The sequence below is a fragment of the Cryptomeria japonica genome, chromosome 4 (assembly GCF_030272615.1).
Source record: "Cryptomeria japonica chromosome 4, Sugi_1.0, whole genome shotgun sequence".
NCBI lineage: Eukaryota > Viridiplantae > Streptophyta > Pinopsida > Cupressales > Cupressaceae > Cryptomeria > Cryptomeria japonica.
This window is the reverse complement of record NC_081408.1, coordinates 154,687,125-154,701,695: the sequence shown is the minus strand read 5'-3', so window position 1 is coordinate 154,701,695 and position 14,571 is coordinate 154,687,125.

Sequence of the window (14,571 nt, the reverse complement as noted above, 5' to 3'; positions counted from 1 at the left end):
ACTTTTAAAGATTGTATTTCTCTTCACTATCTTGCAGTTTCCCTCATGAATTTTCAATTATAGTATAGAGTTCTTCATGAAGAACACCACCACATTGTCTAGAGTCTATGCTTCAATTTTTTTATTTGATCCCATGGAGGCCAATAGTCCTTTGTTTGAGGAAGTGCTTCCTAAATAGTCATGGGGGGTAGAGTTAATGCTTCAAATCACCCTTCTATTGGGAGATTGTGTACATAACCTCTTGGTGTTCTGAAAGCTAAAAATTACTTCGAGTCCACCAACTCTGGTTGCACACTATAGAAATTTTTGGATGTTGACTTCCAAATATCCTTCGGTGAAAAAACATCATTCTCATAATAGAAAAAAGGTGCTCCTTGCATAAACACATTGATTTCCTCCAAAGCATGGCCCAATAGGTTTTGTAGGAACTCCAAAATGAGTTAGTCCCTCTGGACATAAATTAGAGACGTCACATCACACACTCCAAACATTGTTTGTTTGTATTGCATACTCTCTATCTATTTATCACCCTTAAACAATTTCCTCTTCTTTTCTCCAATTACTCTCTTCTAGGCAGTTGATGAGCTTGTTTCCATGTCATTCAAGATAATGCTTGCTTGCTTTCTTTTATGAAATTTTCTTGCACATGACTCTTCAGCTTGTATGTTCAGCTTCTGTATCGATATAAAATTTAATTCACACCTAGATAATAATTAAATAAAATAATCATTTGTAAAGAAAAGATTTAGTCATTCAATGTTACATATTATCTGGCAGAAAGATCCTAGATAATTCTTGGAGAAAGGAAACATCATTGATAATCATTTTTTGCAAATAACACGGAATCACATAAATAATAAATGCTTAATGATTTTTTTAAAAATAGAACTCATTCAATGCTTTCATTCACTGACAACAAAGTCGTTTGACCCACATCATCTCTCGCCGTCAGAATTTTGACAACAACTAATGAAATATCCGACAAGGATGTTGTATATCTGACATCACATCCATGTCAGATGGTCATTGAGGAGCAATCATAGCATCCGTCAGAAATCCGATGGAAATTTGCCAATATTTGTGGTTGGGGGTTCAAATATAGCTGATGTCGGAGGAGTTCATAACATCGTTAGATGACCGACACAAAATGGCATCGTCGGGAAGCCTAACGATGAGTTTTCGATGATAAAGTTGGTCGGAAGTCCGATGTTTGGTCGTCGCAAATCCAACAATTAGCTATCAGAAATTAGGCTCAAATGTACTAGTGTGTTATGAAAAACATACAAAACGAAGGTAGTAAATTAGAACTTAGAAAAACATTAGCAAAAAAAGAAAATTAGAAAAATGTCACAAACCAAAATATAATAAATTAAACGTTCAAAAAATTAATACATTTTAATTTAAAAAAACATCAGAAAATTTAGATAACAAATTTAAACAAATTAGACAAAATAAATCCTCTACAATGTGACCCATTTTCACATCCTATTACATGCACAACATGACCCCTTAAGACCACATATGCCTCTGATGATACTATATGTTCCCTTAGGACCATAAAGGATTGTGTATAACATCCTAATGTATGTATATGACATTCCCCTTACGATCACATAGTGTCCTAAGGGGTCATATGCGGTTCTAAGGGGTCATGCATGTGTTATAAAACATGCGTGACCCCTTAGAGCCGCATATGACCCCTTATAAAATCCTAGTGTGAATGACATACCCCTTAGTCCATCACATAGTATCTTAATGGTCGTATGTGGTGCTAAGGGGTTACGCATGCATTAGCACATGCATGACCCCATAGTAGGTCACATATGACCCCTTATAACATCCTAGTGTACATATGACATTCCCCTTACGATCACATAGTGTCCTAAGGGGTCATATGTGGTTCTAAGGGATCACGCATGTGTTATAACACATGTGGGTAAGGGATCACACATGTGTTATAACACATGTGTGACCCCTTAGAACCACATATGACCCCTTATAAAATCCTAGTGTGAACGACATACCCTTTAGTCCATCACATAGTGTCTTAAGGAGTCGTATGTGGTCCTAAAGGGTCACGCATGCATTAACACGTGTGACCCCTTAGTAGGTCACATATGACCCTTTATAACATCCTAGTGTACATATGACATTCCCCTTATGATCACATAGTGTCTTAAGGGGTCATATGCGGTTCTAAGGGGTCACGCATATGTTATAACACATGTGTGACCCCTTAGAACCGCATATGACCTCTTATAAAATCCTAGTGTGAATGACATACCCCTTAGTCCATCACATAGTGTCTTAAGGGGTCATATGTGGTCCTAAGGGGTCACGCATGCATTAATGCATGTGTGACCCTTTAGTAGGTCACATATGACCCGTTATAACATCCTAGTATACATATGACATTCCCCTTATGATCACATAGTATCCTAAGGGGTCACGCATGTGTTATAACACATGCGTGACCCCTTAGAACCGCATATGACCCCTTATAAAATCCTAGTGTGAATGACATACCCCTTAGTCCATAACATAGTGTCTTAAGGGGTGCTATGTGGTCCTAAGGGGTCATGCATGCATTAACACATGCGTGACCCCTTAGTAGGTCACATATGACCTCTTATAACATCCTTGTGCACATATAATATTCCTAATGTTATATATCATGTTCTTGAATTTTTTATGTAATTCAAAGATTTAAATATACACGTGCTAGATCTCTCTATCTCTCTGAAATAATATATATGTTATCTCTCTCTCTCTCTCTGAAATATTTGAATTTTTTTATGTATTCTTGAAGATTTAAATTTTTGAAAATGAAAATGATCTCTCTCTCTCATAAAGATTTATATGTATAATCTCTCTATCTCATGAAAATGATCTCTCTCTCTCTGCAATTTAACTGATTTTAATTTTTAATGTTTTAAATTGAATGCACTTCATGTGTGTGTGTGCTTACGTATTTATTTTAAATTTATGACATGTACCTAGATAGATGGCATCCCAGGATATACCTTCGTAGGCTCCTGATCAGGATCCACCTGCGTGGGCTCCTGATCAGGAGCCACACATTGATGATGTTGATCCTCCATAGCAGGATCCTCCCTTTCCCAACATTGCTACTATTTTCAAGTACAGTGATCATGAGTTCCATAGGTTGAGGGTCATATTAGATAACCCCTGTACTGATGGCATGTACAAGAGTACATGCACATCCATTTTTGATAGTTTACAGACATTAAGGGATGACTTAGTTTCTCACACTTCATTCTCACCTGAGGTTATAGAGGATATATATAAACAGTTGAGGAGTGAGGTGAGTGGTCCTCATTCTTTTGCTAATGTGGTGAGGGTGGTCTCGAAGCAGACCATCAAGGAGAGATGCTTTCCATAGTACCAGGAGAAGAGTAATGTGAGGGGATATCAGGTCACAATATGTATGGACCCACAGGCTGCATCATTGATTTACCTATGCTTCTTAGCTGCCCATGGTTGTTATCCTAATAACGACCACATACCATTATACTTTGCATAGCAGGTATTTGCTGAGGTACTTTTTCAGATGAAACCAAACTACCATGATATTCCAGGATATTATGGATAGGGGAGGGGCAGGATTGCTGATAGAGATGCATATCATAGGTGTGATAGAGCTCCGCCTAGACATAGGGACCTTGTTGGCTAGAGATTTCTTGTAGTAGTCTCAGCCATGGCCCCCATAGTGGATCATGTTGTGATTGCCTCTCAAAGAGAAGCAATTGATAGGCTTGGACATATTGCATCAGCAGCAGCCACCATATCATATGATAGGCTGGGCAGATATATGATGAGTCGACCACGTTCGTGATCATCCAAAGATCATGCATCTTCTAGTCATGAGGGGGCTTTAGATTCAGATGATCAGTATATTACTGCTAGCGTACCCTCCCCAGATGAGGTAGCAGCTATAGTCAGAGGTAGTAGACATGTATAGATGTCACAGTATTTAGCTGAGGACCTACTACATGCTTACAGTTTTATTTCATCTCAACTTGGGATACCATTGGCTGATGTTAGAGAGGAGATTCTCATATATACCTCGAGGCAGTCATGACATTCTTATCACTCTACGCATGCTCCAGGAACTAACCCACCTATAGATCACTTTGTTGCTGCAAAGGATGAGCTATGAGCTGGTCAGGTCCATATCACAGATGAGGGTCGCTTGGATTCATTTGAGGAGGAGATACGAGATGATCAGGTCCATCCCATAGATGATGGTTTGGACTCATTTGATGAGCGGTTATGAGATTTGAGCCATACTGGGTTTATGGACATGCTACTACAGTCAGACACTTCATCCATGATCCTCAGTCATCTAATTAGCCCCTTGTACTCCTCAGTGATGCGTAAAACCAGAGAGAGATATGCAGGCACTAGTGATATTGTTGATATCATCACAGGACAAGATCAGACTATATAGCCTACTCCTGATACATAGGTATGTACATGTACATGTGCGTTTAAATTTTTAGAAGATATGTATACATTTTGTAATGTAGGATAAATATATATATAGATCATGTTTAATAAATTATCTAGTTCTAAGTTTTAATTTGTAGATCATTTAAATTGATCATGGACTAATCATTTCTATGTATAATAGTTAGCTCATGTCACTCCTTCCTTGACCTCTAAACATGTGCATAGGAGAGATTCTTTAGATGCTGTTAGTGGACATGTTAGTTATGGTTTTTGGTACATATATGTGCATGTATGTATACATGCATGTTACAATTTATATTTAAATTTTTTTTAACTCTACTTGGATTTGATGTACATGTGTCTATAGAGATAGATATATTATAGTTAATATAAATAAATAAATTCTAATTTTGTAGGGGTCTATTGGACTAGACTCTCACCAGGAGTCTCCCTCAGATGGTCGCTCAATTCGTGGCCGACATGATCCCTGTTGATTTTCTCCAGACTTTATAGCTCGTTTACATTTATCTTTTTATAGACTTTCATATTATATATATATTCATGCACACACATGAAGTTTAGACTAGGTTATACTTTATACTTGGTTTGTGTTTGATCAGATTATATATATTTCATGCATGTACATGGACTTTAGACTAGATTATACTTTATACCTTGTTTGTGTTTCATCAAATAATATATATTTCATGCATGTATGCAGTTTAGACTAGATTATACTTTATACAGGTGGTTTGTGTTTGATTAGATTATATATATATATATATATATATATATATATATATATATATATATATATATATATATATATTTCATGCATGTATGCAGTTTAGACTCTAGATTATACTTTATAAAGGTGGTTTGTGTTTGATAAGAAATTATATATATTTCATGCATCATGTATGAAGTTTAGACTAGATTATATTCTTTATACCTCATTTGTAACATGTTTGATCAGATTGTATATTTCATGCATGTATGAAGTTTAGACTCTAAGATTATATACTTTATACCTTCATTGTGTTTGATTAGATTATATATATTTCCTGCATCATGTGATATGAAGTTTAGACTACAGATTATATATTGCATGCACATGTACATGTTAGATTATATATTCCATGTGCACATGTACATACATGTTAGATTATATATGTACTTTATGTTTGATGGACTGGATTGGATTATATATATATATCACGTGCACATGTTAGAAATACAAGTATATGTGTACACTTTAAATATATATATAATCAAGAATGCACATGTTCGAGCTAAAACTTTAAATTTTAAACTACATGTAACATGTATGTACATACAATAGATATGAACTAAAATTTAAAAGAACATGTTCAAACAAAAGAGTATATCCACTCCAATGAACAATTAATAAAAATCACACTTTCAAACTAATTAATATGAAATGAAAAAACTAAACTTAATAGGTCATGTACTAAATAGTTCACATGGTATGAGCTTCTAGGTATGTATACAAGTTAAATAGTTCGCAACATGTACATGTTCTAATTACACGTCCTAATTCCATATATCAATTTTACACATGTACATATTACATTCTAATTTAAATATGCATTTTTAATTAAATTATTTTAACTAGTGGTCCTTAAAAATTACATGTGCATTTAGAATTAGATACAGTATTATATATACATACAAATTAAACATGCATTTAAACATGTACATACTTGAATTAACTTCATACATCCTAATTTGATATAATTAAAAATTTCATGAATTTAAACTTAAAAAATATTTATCCAAGTTTCAAAACAAGTTAAGAGATCTAAAATTTATCTAGTATTAATTCAATTCATGTGGGTTGAACCATGTGTAATTTGGATTACTAAATATATATAGTTCATACCACATCAAGTGGTTCAAAACACTCTTCAATAACACTTAATATTTTATCATGATCTTCACTATCTAGTCTCCACTTTTGAGACTGCCCTCGACACGGAACTATTTGAAGAATTAGGCCAAACAACAATGACCAAGTGACTATACTAATATACCTTGTTGTCAATTTGGTATTCATTGAAATGAATCCCATGTTGAACAATTTTAACTTGTTTTAAATATGTCCCTTGCACTACAACTGAGCCTGCATACATACATGTATATAAGAAATGTGAGAAATTAAAAATTTGCACTTAAGCGATTTGTACATACATATTTAAATGAGTTCAAACCTGTGGGAAATGACATTCCATCACTAATTTCAGATTTTGATAACTTCTTTCTCTCTTCTGTGCAACACAATAAATAATAACTAACACCTTCTATATTTCCATCTTCTGCTAAGATTGCAAAAATATCTCCTACAATTTGACACAAGTTAAATAAATTCTATGTTGTACATGTCATTTTTAAGGAAATATTTACATGTACGCAACATTTTTTAAGGAAATATATACATGTGTACATGATATGTACCTTTTTTAGTCAATCCTGAAATATGGTCATAATCACCAGCAATCAAAGGAATGTCTTCAAAGTTTTCATCCTCATTTGAATCCTCGTATGTGTCAGAAATATCTAGTGGCACCTATTTCCATTCACTAACATATCCAAGCTCTTGGTTCTTGCAATGAACATAGATTTTGAAAATGCATTCAGAAGAAAAACATGAATAATCCCTAGTGTATAATGTCCATGGGTGATTATATGTACTCATGACACAATGCAAAGATCTTGCCCTCTCCACGCTCATGCATCCATGCATTGATCTTCTATCCACATCTGTAAAATGTACATGTGTACAAGAACATGTACATGTAGATCAAGTTGTTAAATTGAAACATTTGAACTAGGAACATTTTTTTAAAAATTAAAAAAATTTAAATAAAATACTAAAAGAGAACACATACCGGTTATCTCCCAAAACAATCTATATGGAATGGGTCTCTATGTTCTCATTGATGATTCCCCAGGATAATTAGGTTGCTCAAAGTGTTTCTTACACCATTCAACAACATCATGTGCATCTTCTATATGTTCTCCTATGTACTTTACTTAATGCTTTCTTAGAGCACGTTTGATACAAGCTCCTACACCTTCATGTTCACCCTTTCCATGACCACTCTCAAAAAAACTCCAAACATGTGGTATTTTGTCATTTTGATGATATCTACATAGTGCATAAACTGGCCTTGAAGATTTGAATTGTGCCACACATCCATCAAACCAAACAAAATGTTTAACTATTGTTATGCCTCTATCTTTCAAATATTCAAAAAACTTCTTAAAGCAATGTTGTACAAAAAGTGTGTCATGCTCCTTATCATCACTAATATAGAAGTGGTACTCTTTCTTAATGACATGATTTTTTGATGTACTATCAACACCATCCAAATTAATTTGTGCGTGTCAATAACACACATGCACTAAAATAGTGATTTACTTTGACAAGTAATACTCTGAATGAATCTCTTTTTGATGTGGAAAAGAGTAATTCTCTGTGAAGTCCACTACAGATAGAATAGCTCCAAGAGGGAAAGTGTCTCTTAATCTTTTAAATTGTTCTACTTGCCACTTGAAAAAAAAACCATGGCATATGTATGGTTTTATCAACTTACGAAATTTTCCATAAATGTTCTAATAGGTATTTCCTCTTCTACATAATCTAGCCTTGTAGATTTCTTTCCAAATTTTATTTCAAATTTTGTGTACTTGTAACTCTTGCAATTTACCATCTTCCTCATGTCAGTATCTTCATCTCTCAAAGGCAATTTAGCCAAGTCCCCACATGTTCCACAAATTCCTCTTATGCAATTTATTTGACCGGTTGCATTATCATCTGATTTATCACATAAGATGGATGCTATGAATTGACTTGTTCATTTAGGAGGAGCATTTTCATAACCATCACTATCTTCTCTAATCTTTCGAAACACCTAATAGTATAAGTCAAATTCGATGTGATAACGACAACAACAAGTTTCAAAAACTTTATTTAACTTCCGATAATATGGCCTTAACCATTCAAACATGGTTTGTCCAATCTTTATATGAGGGCTTATTTTAGTAAACAACACATACAATTCATGTTTTGTTGTGTCTATACAATTTTTTACATGGATATCATAACGATTAGGACCAATCCTTTTCTTGATAACATCTCTACTATTTGATGAAGGAAGAGAATTATCATTCCAAAAACTTGTCACAAAGTTCCTAACAACATCTTCAATTCTATCAAAACGAGGAGCTCTACACATAATTGCCCAATTCCCTTCTAAGGTAGTATCATCCAAACTCTTTCTCCTTTTAACATATTTAGATATTGGCCTTCTACTAAAACCAAACTTAGATGACAGTGAAGAGATTTGTCTTTTTTGAGGCAATCCTTCATTTACTAAAGATGTCAACATCACTCTTCTTGAAATGGTCGTATCTACTGTTCAAGATTTTTTTACCAATGTTCACCAAACCTTTCTTAACATTATCAACAATAGATTTTTGTAGCTGAGAAGTTTGCATGTTTTGACTTGTTGTATCTATACCTAACAATTTTAGTGGATCTATTAAGTCTTTACGAATAAGTACAATTGATAACAATTGAGATTTTTCTAGTGTAGTATCAAGATTGTTGAAATGAGACATTATTTCTTTTGCACTTTTATTCATTGACCTCCTTTTAGTATGTCTAGGTTCTTCACTGAGATGTTTCAACCTATCCACATCCATTTCAAGTAAATGATCTAAATTTTTATAAGAAATATTTCTCTTCGCCTGTTTAGCTAGATCGACAATATGCTCATCCATATTAGTCGTAGGAGGTAAGGAGCCTGACCCCTCTCCTTCAACCTCCATTGGTTCAACGTGGACAATCTCCTCCCTATGTTCATCAACTATATCATTTTCTTCAACAAGTTTGTTTGCCTCGACTCTCGCTTGAGAACTCCCTTCTTCTTGAGCCCGTTATGCACATAATTTAAGAGTTGGTGTAAGGTTCAAATTAATAGATTATTCAATTAGGTTTAAGGATAGGGGTGAATTTACTTAAAGCTTTTTGTTAAAATTAGGGTTCAATTGGGTTTATTAAATTTAATTACTTTCAGGACCTTAGTGTTATAACTCTAATTAAATTAGGTTTAGGTTTAAAGTTCAATTTATTCTCAGGTTAGGATTAGGGCTCAAATTTATTTAGTGTGCTTGAGTAGGTTTAGAGTTAGAGTTAAATTTTGTTCAGTAATTAATATTTCAAGAAGATGATAATTATTTTAACAATTTTTTTCTGATGTTTAATTCTAGATTTACACATGAAGAATTATAATTAGTTTAAATTATTATCATTTAATTTATGTTATTCCTTACATATAGTGTTAAGGTTAAATTTTGTTTTGTGCTAATATAACAAATAAACATAAACATATAAAGTGGAAATAAATATTGATGAGTTATTTTGAAAACCTCAATCTCTCACTAATAACACATAAAATGAAATTTTGATGTAAATTAGAAATTCCACTTTTAAAAATTAAAAGTACAAATATTTTGATGCATGCATATGATAAAGGTAACCTCATATTAATTTGTTTTGTCATAACAGGTGGACTATAATTTGTCACATGTGTATTTAAGACCTATTATTGCATAATAGACCTCCTAATCTAAAATGTTTTTGCATACGTGAAGTCATATAAATAGAACCTAAATTATGACATGTAATAGGTTCTAAATTTATGTCACATTTAAGACCTATAATCAATGTACAATAGTCCTAATTTATCACATAATCTAGGCCTTATTATTAAAATTAATATGACCACTTCTACAAAAACATTTCACATTAATATACTTGACTCCCCTTAAGACAAATATATTATGTTATATTAACTTCCTATCACATGCAATTAGGTACATGTCTTAAATATTCAATATATATTTAAGTTAGAACCTAAATTATGACATAATAGGTCTTATTAATTTTATTACTTAATAGGTCTTATCTATTATAAATGGACTTAATTATATACTAGGAGAAAAATGCAATTACACAACAAGCAAGTTAATGGAATTTGAAATTTGCAAATACACATATTATCTCAAATTAATTATGCTTTCCAATTAAAACGAGATTATTTTTCATCCTAGTAGACTATTTCCAATTAATTTAATTAAGATTTTTTAAATTAATTTTAATTAAAAATATTAGATTAAAAATATTGAACTAATTAATACTAAAAAATAAACACTATTTTTGGTACAGAATACATATAAAATTAAATAGAAATAAAAATTAAAATACATACTTGCATCATAATACATTTGGTTTCTTTGTTCGTGATATCTTTCTATCGTTTTGGAAGAATAATTCCTTAAAGTCTTATTTTGCGTTCTCTTCTTGTTCCCCATGCTTTTAAAAAAACCTTCAAATATCTTCAAATTATTTCCCTCAAAATAATTTTCAAATGTCTTCTCTCATCCAAAAATGTGAATTATTTTAATCATTTATGTGATAAAAAATTAAAAAAAATTATGGACATTTATACGACTCCACTTTAAATGAAAAAAAAATAATTTGTGTCAACTAGGGTTCGAACGAAACCCGATAGTTAAAAATGGTCGGGTTCATTCGACCTTGACCGTTACCAAAAAGTATGGGCCATAATTAAGCGTAGGGGTTCGAGCGAATGGGGGTTCGCTCGAACCCCTTATGGTTCCAGCGAACCCAATTCGCTCGAACTAGTGTTCATTCGAACCGTGCTATTAGAGGTTTCTCCCAAATTTTTTCAGAGTTCTGAAGATTTTATGACTTCGGAGATCTGGTTCAAAGCATGAATGAAATAATATTGATAACCCAAAAATATTAGATGGTAGTACTTGGAGAAATCTTTCCAACGAGTATAATTTTCTTATATTTTGAATTTTTTATGTTCTTATTTTTTTAATTTTTATGGAATATTGGTTTTCACCGAACATGAACTTCTTTGTTCAACGCATTGGGAAAAATAGGAACTAATTCAAAAAAATTCTGAAAAATATGTAAGCTCTAGGTATTGATGTCTTCTTTCTAACAAAAAAAATAAAATTGAATTTTGATATATATAGAACAAGTTATGTGTTCAAACTTAAACCTATGTCTGAATTATGACTAGTCAGACTTCAAAACTTTATAAAATGAAAAATATTGAGCATATCACTATCAAACCAATTGCAAGCCTTGGATATTGATGTTACAAATGAAAATCTGAAAGAATTGAGTTTTTATCATTTATAGAAAAAAATTTATGCATTTAGGGAGGCACATCACTCTTAAAAAATGTAGTTTGTTGTAAAAAACTACTTTTCGAGGGAGATGGAAAATTTGAAAAAAAATCCTTCAAAAAAATTTGAAAAAAATGTATATAGAATCTACAAACAAAATGCTACAAATCACTAATTTACATCATCTTCAAATTTTTATTAGTTTAAATGTTATAGTTCTCGGAAGTTGAAGATTATTTTTAAAATGTTCATCTTAGTGTCAAAAGTGGCAAAAAAGTGGGAACCACTATTGTGAGTTCACCCATCATCTACATAGACAACAACAACTTATCACCTTTTTGTTTGAAGTATAAGTTGTTGTCTACAACATCTTTTATGAAACCATGTTCTTGCAAATGCTTGTCTAAATTAGCATACCAGGATCTTGGAGCCTTTTTTAAGCCATACAAGGCTTTTCTTAGTCTAAACACATGATATTCATTTCCTACACACACAAAACCTTCAGGTTGTTCCATGTAAACCTCTTTCTTAAGGTAAGGTCACCATTTAGAAAAGCATCTTTTACATCCATCTAGAAAATTTTAAAGTTTTTATACATAGAAAAAGCTAGAAAAAAATTCTAATGGCTTCAAGTTTGTGCCACTAGTGCAAAATTTTCATCATAATCTATTCCTTCAATTTGGAAATACCCTTTGCATACAAGGCTAGCTTTATTTTTGACAACATTTCCCTTATCATCTAATTTATTTCTAAAAACACACTTGGCTCCAATTGCATTTTAACCTGAGGGCTTAGGAATAAGCTCCCAAGTCTTGTTCTTTTCTATTTGATCAAGTTCCTCATGCATAGCTTTGATCCAGAAAATATCTTTATTGTCTTCTACATAGGTTTTTGGCTCAACCTGAGATAATAAACACAAATAAATCTGATTATTAGCATTTGCATATTTTCTTTTGGTTAGAATTCTAGTGGTTGTATCATTTATTATCTATTCTTGGGGATGATTCTTTTGCAGTAACTTTGTGGATCTGATTGGTGTCGATTGCATAAGTTTATTTGACACATTTGGTTAATTTTCCTCATCAAATCTAGGATAATTTTCTTGATGCTTTGTATTTTCAATTTTTTGTTTATATTCTGGTTTTGTAATAGTAATATTATCATCAAGTTTCTTTTCATTAGTGCTGAAAGCCTTATCAAATTTAACATTCGAGATTTCAATTACTCTTTTCAGTCTTTTGTTATAGCATTTGTAGGCTTTACTATGTGTGGAATAACCCAATAATATTCCCTCATCACAACGTGATTCAAAACTGCTAATACTATCATTGTCTCTCTTAATGTAGTATTTACTACCAAATTTTTTGAAATAACCAACATTAGCTGACCTTCCATACCAAAGTTCATAAGGAGTGTATTTTCTATTCACTCTTAGTTGAACTTTGTTTAAGATATAGACACAAGTATGAACTGCTTCTTTCTAGTAGATATTTGAGAGACCTCCATCTTGCAAAATTGTTCTTGCCATTTCTTTTATAGTTCTATTTTTTTGTTCAGCAACACCATTTTGTTGTGTTGTTCGTGAGGCTAAATATTACCTAAATCAATACCATCTTCTTCACAATAGTCAATAAATTCTTGTGAAGTATATTCTCCCCCTTTCTCAGATCTTAGGCATTTTATTGTTAAATCAAATTCATTTTCTACCATTTTGCTAAAAAAAATTAAACCTACTAAAAGCTTATGCTTTAGTTTCAGAAAGGTCACCCAAGTCATCCTTGTGTAGTCATCAATGAAAAGCATAAAATACTTCTCATTATTTAGGGCTTTTGTCCTTGTAGGACCACACAAATAAGTGTGCATTAATTGCAATGGTTTGGTAGATGAATACTTTTTAGGTTTGTGGCTAATTCTTGTTTGCTTTCCTTCTTGGCACTCTTTACATACAACATTATCTGGTTTTGAAAGGATTGGTAACTTTCTGACATTTTGATTTTTTGTTGATTTTTACCAAATTATCATAGTCAATGTGTCCTAGCCTTCTATGCAAGAGTCTAACTTCATCAACTTGACTCATGAAACATACACTAGGATCTTTACTATTTGAATTTTTATGGAGATTATTATTTTTTTCATTAGTTTTGAACCCTGTTACAATAGTTTTTGCAGATTTCTTTTTTTTGTTTCACATCCAAGTGAATTAAAGGTAAAATCAAAGCCATTATCATAGATTTGACTCACACAGAGTAGTTTATGAGCCATACCTTCTAGATAATATGCATCATGCACTACTCTATCATTATCTAGGAGAATAGTACCTTTGCCTACAATGGGAATAGATTGATCATTTCCAAATCTAAAAGATCCTCCTGAGTAGGTTTCAAGGTCAACAAATTCACTTTTATATCTTCTCATGTGGTGTGAACGACCACTTTCCACAACCCAAAGATTCTTTCTGATAGAATGCAAGGCAGTTTGAACAATTAAGGCTTCTACCTTTTTCTTAGGTTTCCAAATCAACTTGGATTTGATATGTTGGTCAGATTTGCTGAATTTTTTTATAGAATCTTATTTACAGATAGAAGCTATGTGTCCTAGGTTTTTCCAATGATAACATCTGATATTACTCAAGAATTTGTATAAATTGCCATTAACTAAACTAGATTTTCTTATAGACATAACTCTGCATGTATTTTCTTTATGCCCAAATTGTTGGCAATTAAAAAAATAACCAAACAAATGAAAGTGATATCTAGAAAACCTACTTGTTCTGTTAGTGGACTTGCTAGTAGAAACATGATTTGAGGACTCAACATAAATGAACATTTGGATGCCTTTACCCTTGTA